General features: G+C 39.2%; 1 pseudogene; it reads left to right on the forward strand.

Moving 5' to 3' along the window:
• Positions 1–1,260: 1,260 nt before the first annotated feature.
• LOC130873558 (phospholipid scramblase 2-like) overlaps positions 1,261–12,715 on the forward strand; it is a 58,905-nt pseudogene continuing 47,450 nt past the window's right edge.

Below are 12,715 nucleotides of genomic sequence, written 5' to 3' on the forward strand. Positions count from 1 at the left end.
ACTCTCAACTACTTTACTGTTGGTATACTATTTGACATTTATATTCAATTATTTATCAAGAGACCCGATCATGGATATGACCCATGGACACTTTGATCTTGGCTGTTCTTCAAGTGAGGTTCAGTCTTTCCAGGTGATTCTAGTTTATGTCAAGTTAACCATGATAACTAACCATAACATCAGGGAGTTTTACCAAAATTTGGGGCTGTTCCTTTGGTAAAACTTATTACCTGCCTCTTAAGTCTTTGTGCCTGGTTTGTAGGAGGAATGTGGAAAAGTTTGAAATTTTGGGCTAGAAAAAATACAAAAATGCTGTTAGCAGTCTTGAACTGGCCATTGTAGTGACTGTTTCAATGACCAAAAGGCAGTGGAAAATTTGAACTCTAAAAGCCTAGTTTCATGGAGCGACATGGACACTTAAGATCAGGACTGAGGCATTCATGTTCTATTCTGACAAAGAGCCTGGCTTTAGTTGGACAGTATCCAGAGAACTTGAGTTAACCTGAATTCAAAAGTAACGGCCTACCTTGTAGGGAAGGGCACATTTCAAGTCAGGGTGCTGAGACTGTTTTACTGTGCTTTCTCATCACAAACATTCAGATCTTCTGTGAGAGAAAGCAAGGGGTTCAATGAAAAGAAACAAACAATGGGCAGCTCCACGAGGAAAAGCATCTAAACAGAACTGTGAACAGCAGAGAACACATAACAAAGTGTTTACAATTGTTAAAGACATCAAGCTCATCAACAACAACCCTCCTTCTCTGCACCAGGTGACTCTAGGGCAAGAGTCCTCTAATCAAAGGCTTGTGAAAATGGAAACTTCAGAAAAGGAGAGCCTGAACTGAGAATATATCTCGGGAGGATGGGAAGAGGTCTCCTCTTCTCTCAAATCACTGCCTTAAGAAAGATTTCTTATGCCAACACAGAGAACTTGATAATGTAGTGTGGGCTTCAAGGAAGGGAAGGGAAGACTATGTTTCCCACTTGTAGCAGAACTTGGCAGTGTCATCCATGTATTAATAGTTTTAAAGGAATGGAAGCTAAAAGATTGCAGTATAATGGAAAGCAGCTCAGGCTAACCAATGTGGAACAAGTTCAGAGTGATGGGCTGTGTCATGGAGCTTAAAGTGTTAAGCTTAAGTTACTAGAGGAAATCCCAGGGTATTGAAGGTTCTGGGAAAATGGAGTGTGTACCGAGCAGGTACATTCTTCAGGTGTAGAATGAAGCCAGGCTAGAGGTGCGGAAGGCAGCAGAAGTAGATGACGAGGCCTTCCAAGCACTTTGGAATCCAGTTTATTATACCAGAAGCCCCAGGTGCCAGACATGAAGATTTTAGGATAGGTAATTTGTTTGATTTTGTTTGGTGTGACTGTTCCTGCTATGACTTTCACTTTTGGAACAGAAATGTTTATTCTGCTATTGTGTGCTGAAAATATGCATCTCCCTTTTGGTTTTATGAGAGCTGAAAGTTAAGAGAGTTTAGACTTTTAAAGTATTGAACCTATTAATGACTGGGCTTTTTGCTGTAAGAATGCATAGATTAGGTATTATAACATGGTTATGAATTTATAGACGTGTGAGGTTGTAGGGTTTGGATTAAACTTGATGTATTTGAATGCCAAGTTGACAAGGGCTACCACTGTGACAGTTAAGGTTAATTGTCAATGTCACAGAATTTAGAATAACTCGGGAAATGGACTTAGTGCACCTACATGGGATTTTCTTAGCTATGTTAATTGATGTCTAAAGCCTCGTCTTGACTGCGGCAGGACCATGACCTTGTCATGGAAGCCTGCACTGTGGAAATGAGAGAAATGAGCTGAGCACTAGTGCTCTGTTTCTTGTCACACATTCGAGTTAATCTTCAACCTATTTTCTGTGTTTGTCTGATTTTAAATGTCCCTATTTGTGCCCAAAAATAGTTTAAAAATTTACCAAAGTTGGAAACCGACTAGATCTGGAACACTAATGCTTAATTCTGTTTCTCTACTAATGAAAATGTGATTTTTAACTGTGGATTATGGGTTTATATCATTAACATTCTGTCTGGCAGGGATAGAGAACAACTGTGGCACATTTGTGAAAGGGAAATAAAATTTTGTTTAGTTATGGTGTGTGTGTACATGATTGAAATATTTTCGCTAGGGAACATTTCAACTTTAGTTACACATTTCAAGGAAAATGAATCCTGTAAGACTAATGCAGAGAAATTTCTTCTTACCTGAACTTTACAGAGTAAGTTGGATCCCAGTTGATTTCTTAATCCTCTCTAGATCCTACTCACAACAGGATGCATTAGACTATGTGGTTTACAAAGTACAGGTATTTATGTCTTACAGCTTTGAAGATTGAAGACCATGGTGAAGGACACAGCTGATTCAGTGTCCTGAGAGTCCTCAGTCTCTGTGATCCTATTGTTCCCTTATGGCTGCATTATTCAATGTTGGAGAGCCAAAAAGACAAATGTGGCCTGATTGGTTCCCTGAAGTATTTTCATAGAGATAGTAATCCCATTCACAAAAGTAAAGAACACATCACTTAATCTTGTCCTACATATTCCATCTCTTCATACTTTAGGCTTCAGTGTGAGAATGTAAGCTGCAACAGGTTGCCACATGCAACCAAAAATTCATATATGAAATTCTATCTTTACAAATAGAAGATTCACAAATCATTTCCAACATCAACTTTAAAATCTGTATGCATCTCTCACCTAAGTATCATCTGAAGCAGATGAAGATAAAACTGTAAAGCTGATTCTTTGGAGGGGCAAATTTCCTTATGGCTGTGAACCCAAGAGGTCAAAAAAGTTCTGTACTTCCAAAGAAAGAAAAAGAACAAAGAGCTAACATGGTTCTCAGTAAGTCTAAACATTAAATTTTAAGACTTGAGAAAAAACTCTATCTGTTTTGCCTTCTGTATACTCTAGAAGAGTACTGGGTCTCCAAGGCTCAAGGAAGGCATGTCTTATGAATTTATTGGAAATGTCTCAAGTTAGTGTTTATATGATTTTCAGTTACATATTATATTTGGGGTTCCTCCTATTCAGAGTTCCAGGCTCTATACTTCTGCAATTCAGGGAGCATACCAGATCTTGGGACTCCATTTCTACATTCTGTAGACAATATTGCAGTGAAAGCGTTCTACAAGGACCTCTTAACCATAGGTCCTCAGGATACTGCCCTCAACTGCCCAAGTTTCACATGGAGTCCAGATGAAGGTCGCCATAACTCCATAGTTGTGCAGTAGACACAACATCAGATTCAGCACTGCATAAGTATTGTTCATAGTTATTTCTGTGCCATGTGGAAGGGCATCCCAGAACACCCAGGCCCACTTGAACCACAGGTAGAGCATTTAAGGAGCAGTGTGCCAGAATGTAGGAGCTGAGACCACCAGCAACGGTGGGCAAGTTTCCACAGACACCTCAGGAACCTCTCTTGGAAATGTTCCGCTCTCACGGGTTTGGTATGTTGAGTCTCTAATGTGGCAGCATTGGAAGTCTCTGAAGTGAGACCTTCTACTACTGTCTTGGTGAATAATAGCATGCGACTTTATCAGCGCTTATCAGTCTCGGTCCCACACCCTCCATCTTTATTTTCTTTTTTTTTTTTTTTTTTTTTTTTTTTTTGGTTTTTCGAGACAGGGTTTCTCTGTGGCTTTGGAGCCTGTCCTGGAACTAGCTCTGTAAACCAGGCTGGTCTCGAACTCACAGAGATCCGCCTGCCTCTGCCTCCCGAGTGCTGGGATTAAAGGCGTGCGCCACCACCGCCCGGCTCCATCTTTATTTTCTTACAGGCTTAATAAATTTCCACCCCTTTATATTATGCCTATCATTTGATTATACCACCTATCTTTAATATGTTTTCCAATTACATACTTTTGCTATAACTCATGCTACACCCTCAATACTTAGCTGAGATATTTTCCTCTATTAAATACTTTAGTGCTTTACTCTAAAGGTCTGCCTTTTATGAAGTCATCCGACACAAACACTATCCAGTCAATTTCGTTCTTGCCTTGTGAGAAGGTGGATTTTTCTCTCGGTTCTAATACCTAGTTCCTCATTTTTGTTTAAGATATTTTGTCCTTGACTAGAATTTTCCTTTACTGTTTAATTTTTTCCCAACATAGTTTTATAACCACTGAGAAAATTCCACTGCAGCTCCCCTCCCCTCTCCCTCCTTCCTAATAGGTAAGTGCCAATAAACTTACCTATTAAGCAGTTGCAAACTGACCTTGTGGCTTCTATTCATTGAACACAGTAACACCAACTTCTCCAGGGCAAAGGCGAGGGCTAGCTTAAATTGCCAAGTTAATATAACCAAGAATCACCTGGTATAAAATTCCCAGTGAGAAACCACCTACATTTGATTGGACTGTGAAAACATTTGATTGGACTGTGAAAAGGATTGTCTTTTTTTGTTGTTGTTATTGCATTACATTTTTATTATTTTTATTTTATTTATTTTTTTTTTTTGATTTTTTGAGACAGGGTTTCTCCGTAGCTTTTTGGTTCCTGTCCTGGAACTAGCTCTTCTAGACCAGGCTGGCCTCGAACTCACAGAGATCCTCCTGCCTCTGCCTCCCGATATTTTTAATTTTTTTCCAGACAAAATATTTTGGTCATATTCTTCTCCTTTCCCCAACTCGTGACAAATCCTTCTCACCATCCTACCCAACCAACTTTTTGTTTTTTCTATCTCAACAAAATGCACAAGGTGGGGGAGACTTCCTTTTGTAAAGAATTGTCACAATTAGGTTTGTGGTTGTGGGAAGACCCAGTCCAATGTGGGTGGCACCATTCCCTAGGCAAAGGATTAGAAAAATTGAGCTGAGCACAGAAAGCAATCATGTGAAGGTTTCTTTCTGCTCTTGATTATGGATGTGACTAGCTGTTTCAATCTCCTGCCACTGTTAACAGCCCCATAAGGATGGGCTCTATTTGGAACTATGAGCTGAAAAAAAAAAAAAAAAAAAACCCTTTCTCTCCTATGCTGCTTTTCTCAGGGTGCTTTACCATGGCAACAGAAATGAAACTAGGACACCAACATTTGTTTCAGTCCCATTATTGAAGCTGCAGCCACATACAGTAGATTAATTCATTTATAAACAAAAACCCAAAATCTGCTCACATGACTGGGGGCTGAGAAGTGGTAACTCTTTTCTGTAAGAGCTTTGTTTTGGGTTCCTAGAGGGGTCGACATGCTGTATTTTCACATGGCAGAAAGACCAAGAACAGAGAAACAAATGTTGCATCTCACATGGCAGCATGGGGCCTCACTCATTCTCATCCTTAAAGGAAGAGCCCCATGACTTAATCACTTCCTAAATGTGCTCTCTCCCTCTCTCTTTCTCTGTCTCTCTCTCCTTTATTTTTGAGATTATAATTACATCATTTTCCTCTATTCCCACCTGCCCCAAGCCCTTTCATATACCCTACTCTGCTCTCTTTCTATTTTATGGCCTTATTATTACATGCATATACTCACCGGTATATACATATATATTGCTAAATATAACCTCAGTATATATAATGTCACTTCTCCGTATGCTTCAGGGCTATTTTGTCACTAGACAACCAATTCACGTGTCCCTTGCCTCTAGTTCTTCTCTAGTTCTTTCTATAGCACTGAGGCCTCCGCGGAGGTTTCCTCGCCCACTTTGACATGTCCTTGTGTGTCATCCTTGTTCAGCTCACATTTGAGCAGTCGTTTCAGTGAGACTTATGGGTGTAGTTTCTAGAAGACACAATAACAGTAAACTCTCTGGTCCGCCGGTTCTTGTCATCTTTCTACCCCTTCTTCCGTGATATTCACTGAGCCTTGTGAGGGAATGTTTTGTAAATGTATTCGTTAGAACTGGACTCTACAAATCAGTAATGCCCTCTCTTAAAAGCGTCAAATTGAGTAATAGAACAGAATTATAAATTTTCTGGAACTGATACCAAAAAGAAAACAAAATATAACCTACAAAGTATAATTACCTTTTCTTACATAATTTTGCTCTCTTCTCTTTCTCCCTCATTTGCTTTGGTAACCTATTTTGTTTTTTGTTAAGAAAATAGATTCATTTAATTCATATAAATACATTTGTGGTATCCATTTATTAGAACTGAAATAACAGATTAAAGCTTAAAATTTAATGGATTTATGAGATAAAATCACTAATTAATGGTCACATAAATCCATCCTATGTTTACAACAGCTAACACTGTGGGACTAATAAATGTTCTTTCCCAGAAGACACTGACAGCTGTTCAGGTATGGAAGAAGTTTATTGCTGAATCAGGAATTATTTTTATAGGAGGTAACTCAGACTACACAAGTTTGTCACACAAAGGCGAAGTGCAGAGAAGACATTAAGTGTTTATCCCTTCTCAACAGCGCGAAGTGCTGTGCTCATGACTTCTTGGTATTGTTGACTTTGTGACATGTTAATAGGAAGTTTCACTTTCGCCTTTAATTCCATTTCTGAAATTTCCAGTAGCACTGCACATGGTTTTGCATCTTGTTTGCATGTTCAAGTTTACTGAAATAGTAACAATCCTTTTCCATACTAAGTAACTTTTCCTGCTGATTTGCTTTATTTTTGCTGATTCATAAAAGTTCTTTTCTGATTATCAGGTTGTTCATAAGTTAGCAGTACTGCCGTTATTTTCTCAGTTATGTCTTTTAGTTTATCTGACTTGTGATGGCAATTTAGTATGGGAATTATAGCTATAATTACTAATTGTTATGAGTGCTTTGCAGTTTGTTTTCTTGTTCTTGCTTTGAAAGTTTCTTTTTCCTTGTAGGCCATTAATTTGCTTTTTATATAATTTGAGTAGACACTGACTTTTATACAACAGCTAACTTCCTCAGTTTCAATGGGAGTCCATCTTTGCCAGTGATCTGAAATGCTACTCTACCAGCATCCATGTGCTCATGGCATTTTGGGGGTGCTGTGGGGAATGGTATATTTCTAGGTTTCCTCTCCCATTCTGTTGACTTAGGGATCTGTAAATAAGTGCTGATTATTTTATGTGAGCTCTTATCTTATGTGAGTTTTCCCTTATCTATGGATGATACAATAAGCAAAAGAGGAAGAATAATACAGAGATCATTTAATATCCTGCTAGCTGGAAAGGACTTGTTTTAGTACCAAGTTATCTACTTAAATCGTAGCGTTGGTTTTGTTTCTAAAAATGCAAGTTGCTTTACAGTAAGAAATAACGATAGAAGACAGCATACAACTTTAGTACTATGACAAAAGTGATGTCTAGGTGAAAACAGAGTGACACATCCACTCTTTGTAGACTTTAAAGAACAACTGCTTTATATGATTCATAAGGAAATTTCATTTTACAGCCCTTAACTAATATAAGTGGGACCTAAGGTGTTATGTGCTACAGATGGAATTGATATGAGACCAACTCTTGTGTTAATGTAGGTTATCAGTGTTATACACAAGTAAATTAAAATACAACTCAATTAAAGGCAGTTCACCAAGGTTAATAAACTATGTCCACATTACACATATATCCCTTTCCAGGGATAGGGAGACCTTTACATTCTACATTTGTACTTCATATTGTATTAAGCACATATGCAGTGTAAACATCTCAGCACACTTGCACAACTGACATTATGTTTGCTCGGAGTCAACCTTTAACCTACTTGATGTCTTGGCAGTGATGTGAGGCTCAGTAACCTTGGCCATATGTGTGGACTCCACTCTAGGCAAAACCATCCTGACAGGGAGAGTGCAGCAGAAGAGACCCGGCAGCAGCAGCAGCGTGGATCTCAGAAACAAAGCTCATTCTGGACGAGACTTTTAATGATTGAGTGTCTGTGTTCCAACTCCTACTAAAATGTGTAGCTGGGATGAAGAGAAGGCAGAATTTGAGGATGGTTAATGGATAATCTGTTTACCAGATTGCTGGCTCTGTGATTAGATCAGCTTAAGATTCAATTCCTGTTTCTGTTCACTGTTATTCGATCACAGGCGTCACAAAGTCCAGTCCAGCATTCTGTTCCAGTTCCATCCCATACACCAAACTGAGAAGGGTTAAGTCTATTTCCTGATGGCATCTCTGAGTTGGCCTGCAGTGAGAGTACCCCCCCCCCCATAACCTTTATTCTAAGCATTGTTGCTGTTCTGAGGCAAACTGGGCTTTGAGTGGACGGGAAACAGAGATTTTACTATAATAGATAACAAAAACATTTAAAATTACAAACAACAACAACAAAACCTTCCTCTGGGACTGCATGAACTGAGCTAACTGGCTCATGCTTCAGCTGTGACGCATATAAACAGCGTGTGCCCAAGAACCTGAATTCTAAAGCAACTTCTGCCAATTCCTCTTTGCTTCTCTATTCCCGTCACTCAGGTCACTTTACACGCTAACAATGGAAGACAGTGAAGTTCCCACAAGGAAATTCCTCCTGTGGACCGGATCCAGACCCAATCAAAGCAAACATGAGGCCACCAGAATTTATAAAGGTGAAAACGACTATCTACCCCATGGGCAGATTAAGACTTTTGCTTGGGACTCATTTGACTGGTGTCCTGAACCTGTTGGGGCTCATGGCTCAGCTACTGCAGGGGCAGCTAATTGAGTTCAATGTCCAGTGTTGCCGGAGAATCATACTCCAGATTAGGAAAGCAGGAGCCACAGTGAACCTGTGCTGGTGCCTCCCAGGCTAAAGCAAGCACTCTCACCTGCAGACTGCCTGAATAGGTTGCCATCCCTACCTACATGCCAAGATGTGAGGTCCAAGCCAAAAGCAATGTAGGGTCATGGGAGTCCAGTAGGTTGAAGGGAGTGGATGGAGTCTTAGCAGATAAGACTTGCTTCATTCACCAACACACAGACCATAGGCAGGTAGACACGGTCAGGCACTCAGGCACACACCAATGGGCATACCTACATACGCAGGCCCATACATAGGCAGCAGGTAGGCACACACAGACCTTCACCCATTGGCTGCTAAAAAGCTAAAATCACTCACTTCAGACTTTAAAGCCATATTTATACAAAAGCACCCCAAAGTGGTCTTTTTTCCAAAAACAAACAAACAAACAAACAAAAACACTACTTAACCAATTATATCCCCATTTACTATGAGTATCTGGGTATCTCCAGACACCCAGGTTAGCCAGTAAGGTGGTTTGAATGAGAATGGCTTCTGTAGGCTCATATTTGAATACTTGGTTCCTGGAGGGTAGAACTATTTGAGAAGGATTAGGAGATATGGCCTTGTTACAAAAGGTGTGTCACTGGGGTAGGGGTGGGCACTTTGGGTGTTATTCCCAGCGATCTCTTGCTGCTTCATACTTGTAGATCAAGATATAAGTTCTCAAATATTTACTCACTGTGCCATCACAGGCTAATATTATGAAGTTGTAAGTCCAATTAAGCCATCATTCGCTGACTCCTGGTCCCCTGAATGTCCAATATCAGCCATGTTGCCTCATGTCAGATATCCATATCAGTATCATGGTATCTAAACATAAACTGACCATTAAGGACTTTTGTTCCCTGCATGGGGCTGTCTCAACACCCAAGAAATACTCTCCGTAAACAGATGATTTAGGAACAAAATGTAAGTACCTAAGATAATTTCACAAGTCTTAGCATTTCTGCCTGTTTATGAGTGGGGAGGATTCCTCTGGGGTTAACGTAGTCTTTTGTGCCTCAAGTCTTACCTTAGCTGATCTTTCCACTGACTTTCAATATCGCAAGTACAGAAACCTTACTTTGAATTCTCTGTCCCTTTCACTTTATAATTGTTCACATATATAATGCAATGCACAACGAACTCCCCTTTGAATAAGTAAAGAAGTACCTCTGAGCCAGGCGGTGGTGGCGCACGCCTTTAATCCCAGCACTCGGGAGGCAGAGGCAGGCGGATCTCTGGGAGTTCGAGGCCAGCCTGGTCTACAAGAGCTAGTTCCGGGACAGGCACCAAAGCTACAGAGAAACCCTGTCTCGAAAAACCAAAAAAAAAAAAAAGAAGTATCTCTGACTCACAGGTGTCAATTTTCTGCTGAATCCTGCCAATCTACTTTCCTGTTGAGCATTCCAAAAGTAGTCATTAACTAACCTTAAGGGTACCCATAGCAACCATAATAAATGTCCCTGTCTTAAGGTTCTATTGCTGTGATAAAGACCATGGCCAAAAGCAAGTTGAGGAAGAATTTGTATTTCAGCTTACACCTCTTGGTAACAGTCCCTCACCAAGCAAAATCACAGCTGGAACTCAAACAGGGCAGGAACCTGGAAGCAGAAGCTATAGAAGAACACTTGCTCTCCAGGCTGTACTTTGTTTGTACAACACCCTGAAACCTCTCCCCTATGAAGGACTCCTTCAGAGAGCTTCAGGGAGCAAGAAAGCAATTTCTCCTGTGCACTTGATGTCCCACCTGACTGCAAGCAGGCTTCTAAAGGCTATCAACCTGATACCATGGGACTTTCCCTTACCTCTGAAACATAAGAGGCTGGAAATCCTGCTTTGTCTTGTTGGACTGAGTCCCCCTTCGAATCCTTACCAATACTTCCTCCAATAAATCTCCTGAGAACTATGTGTCTCCATGGTTTGCTCCTCAAACTTCATCATTTTCTCTAACATCCTGACTGCAATACTGATGCTGATGAGACTTTGGGACTTCTGTGTTAACAACAGAGTCTAATAGTTTTAAGGGAAGAAATATAGAAGTATATACAATAGACTCATTTTTTCCTATACATGCACCCAACTCATATATACATATATAAATGTAATTTTACAAATACAATTACTATGTGCTTAAAAGGTAGCGTTTAGGATCTGCAACATTATGTTAGATTCTTCTTCCCTGCATTAAATGCCTGAGAAAAATAGTTTAGCTTGGCTTGTAATTTCAGAACTTTCCATGTATGTTTAACTGGTTCCATTGTTTCGAGGCACATATTATAGCAGAGCATCATAAAGGAGAAATTTGCTCACTTTATGGTTATCGTAAAGCAGTCAGAGAGGAGCAGGGGTTGTTCACTGTAGGCAATTCCTGGCTGATGGGCGGAGAGAAAGTATTTTTATCTGAGAGTGTAGCCCTTGATAATCTGATCATGTTCTTCCAGTGGAAGGCTACACATCCAAGGATATTTGGGTAGCATGACTTGTTATGGGATTTAAAAAATAGACCACAAAACTGGGTGGAGAGAAAAATGGGGTTGTAGCTTGCAGCAGGAGGGATAAATATTATTTAATCATGTATGAAACTCCCGAAGATCTCATACCAACAACAACAATACTATTACTAATAATAAAAGGTGTTTTCTTAAAAACATTTTTCTGATGAAATAGTGTGTTATTTCAGAGATTAAATTTTTAAAAGAACAATGAGATTTTGCCTTAAATTGTGAACTAATAATGTTAATTCAGTTTGATAGTTATTTATTTAAACATAAACACTTTATTCAGAAACCAAAATTCTTAACCTGAGAAAAGTTCATGACATATATCTTTATAACAAGAAGAATGGAGCTTCATTTCAAAGACAACAAAATTGAGGGGTCACTATTACTGAGATGTGTCATGGTAAAGCTCACTGTAGGCAATTCTGAATAATTTTTATTATTTTTAAAATTTTGTATAACTTTGTGATTCTGTAAAAGCAGGAATTGTGCCATATTTTCATTTACTCTCATGAAAGAAAATTAAAAGGAAAGTTCTAGATGAAGAGGCATTCAAACATCTGGATATACTAGATTTTGGAGTGGCACAATGCATCCCTATTTGTTTTAGTCACTTATTTCTGTTAGTTACTTGAAACATACAGCCCTTATTACTGGGAACAAAGAGGGCATAGTTCAGTGTTAATTTGTTACCTTCATGCTCAAGAGAAAGTGTTCAATATGTTGATTTGATTGGGAAGTTTGTAAGATTGCTGATTGCATATGACATATTTAGCCAGCCTTCTCTTCTCTATGGAGAAGTCAGCTGCATGAGAGATATGAATCCTTTGGGACAGGATGAGCTCATCTTTCAGAATTGCTAAAATGGAAGACAACATGCAATGCCTATCAATCATGTCATGTGTTATAAATATTTCATATCCATGTTGCTTGTCCTACAATAGTAATGCCTTTAACTTTCACAAACTCATGGAGATATGACAGAAATTTGCTCAACTATTTGAAAGCAAATTGCTCCAAGATCACAAAAACTTAATACCTATACATCCCTAAGCACCTCCATGTGTCCATAGAACTAGTTAGGTTCCAGGTTCTGAATGGAATGTTAATTGTTGTAGCTGCGGAGACCTGCCCATCCTAGACTGTTCCTAATAGCAACTTGAAAGGACTGAGCCAGATGAAGGTCCAATCTTCTTTGCACTGGTGTCTAAGGTAATCATTTCATATGTATCTTTCAGAGACTTTGAAATATTGACAATCATAACTAACTATGTACATTTATGCCTAGGATCTCATCCATACCAGTCTTTAAAACTCATATCAGGTGTATTGGGTTTTCTTTTTTCTTTTTCTTTTTATGGCCATTATAACAAGACCACATATGGATAGGTCATAATAATAGAAAATGACTTCTTAAAGTCTGGAGGACGGGAACCCAAGATTAAGGTGCTGAGATTTGATATCTGATAAGAATATGACCATGTTCCCTCATAATCTCTAACTTCTCCTGGATCCTCATATGGTTTAAGGGAAAATGTCTCTCGGAGGTCTATTTT

Source organism: Chionomys nivalis, chromosome 4 (assembly GCF_950005125.1).
Source record: "Chionomys nivalis chromosome 4, mChiNiv1.1, whole genome shotgun sequence".
In the NCBI taxonomy this organism is placed as follows: Eukaryota; Metazoa; Chordata; class Mammalia; order Rodentia; family Cricetidae; genus Chionomys; species Chionomys nivalis.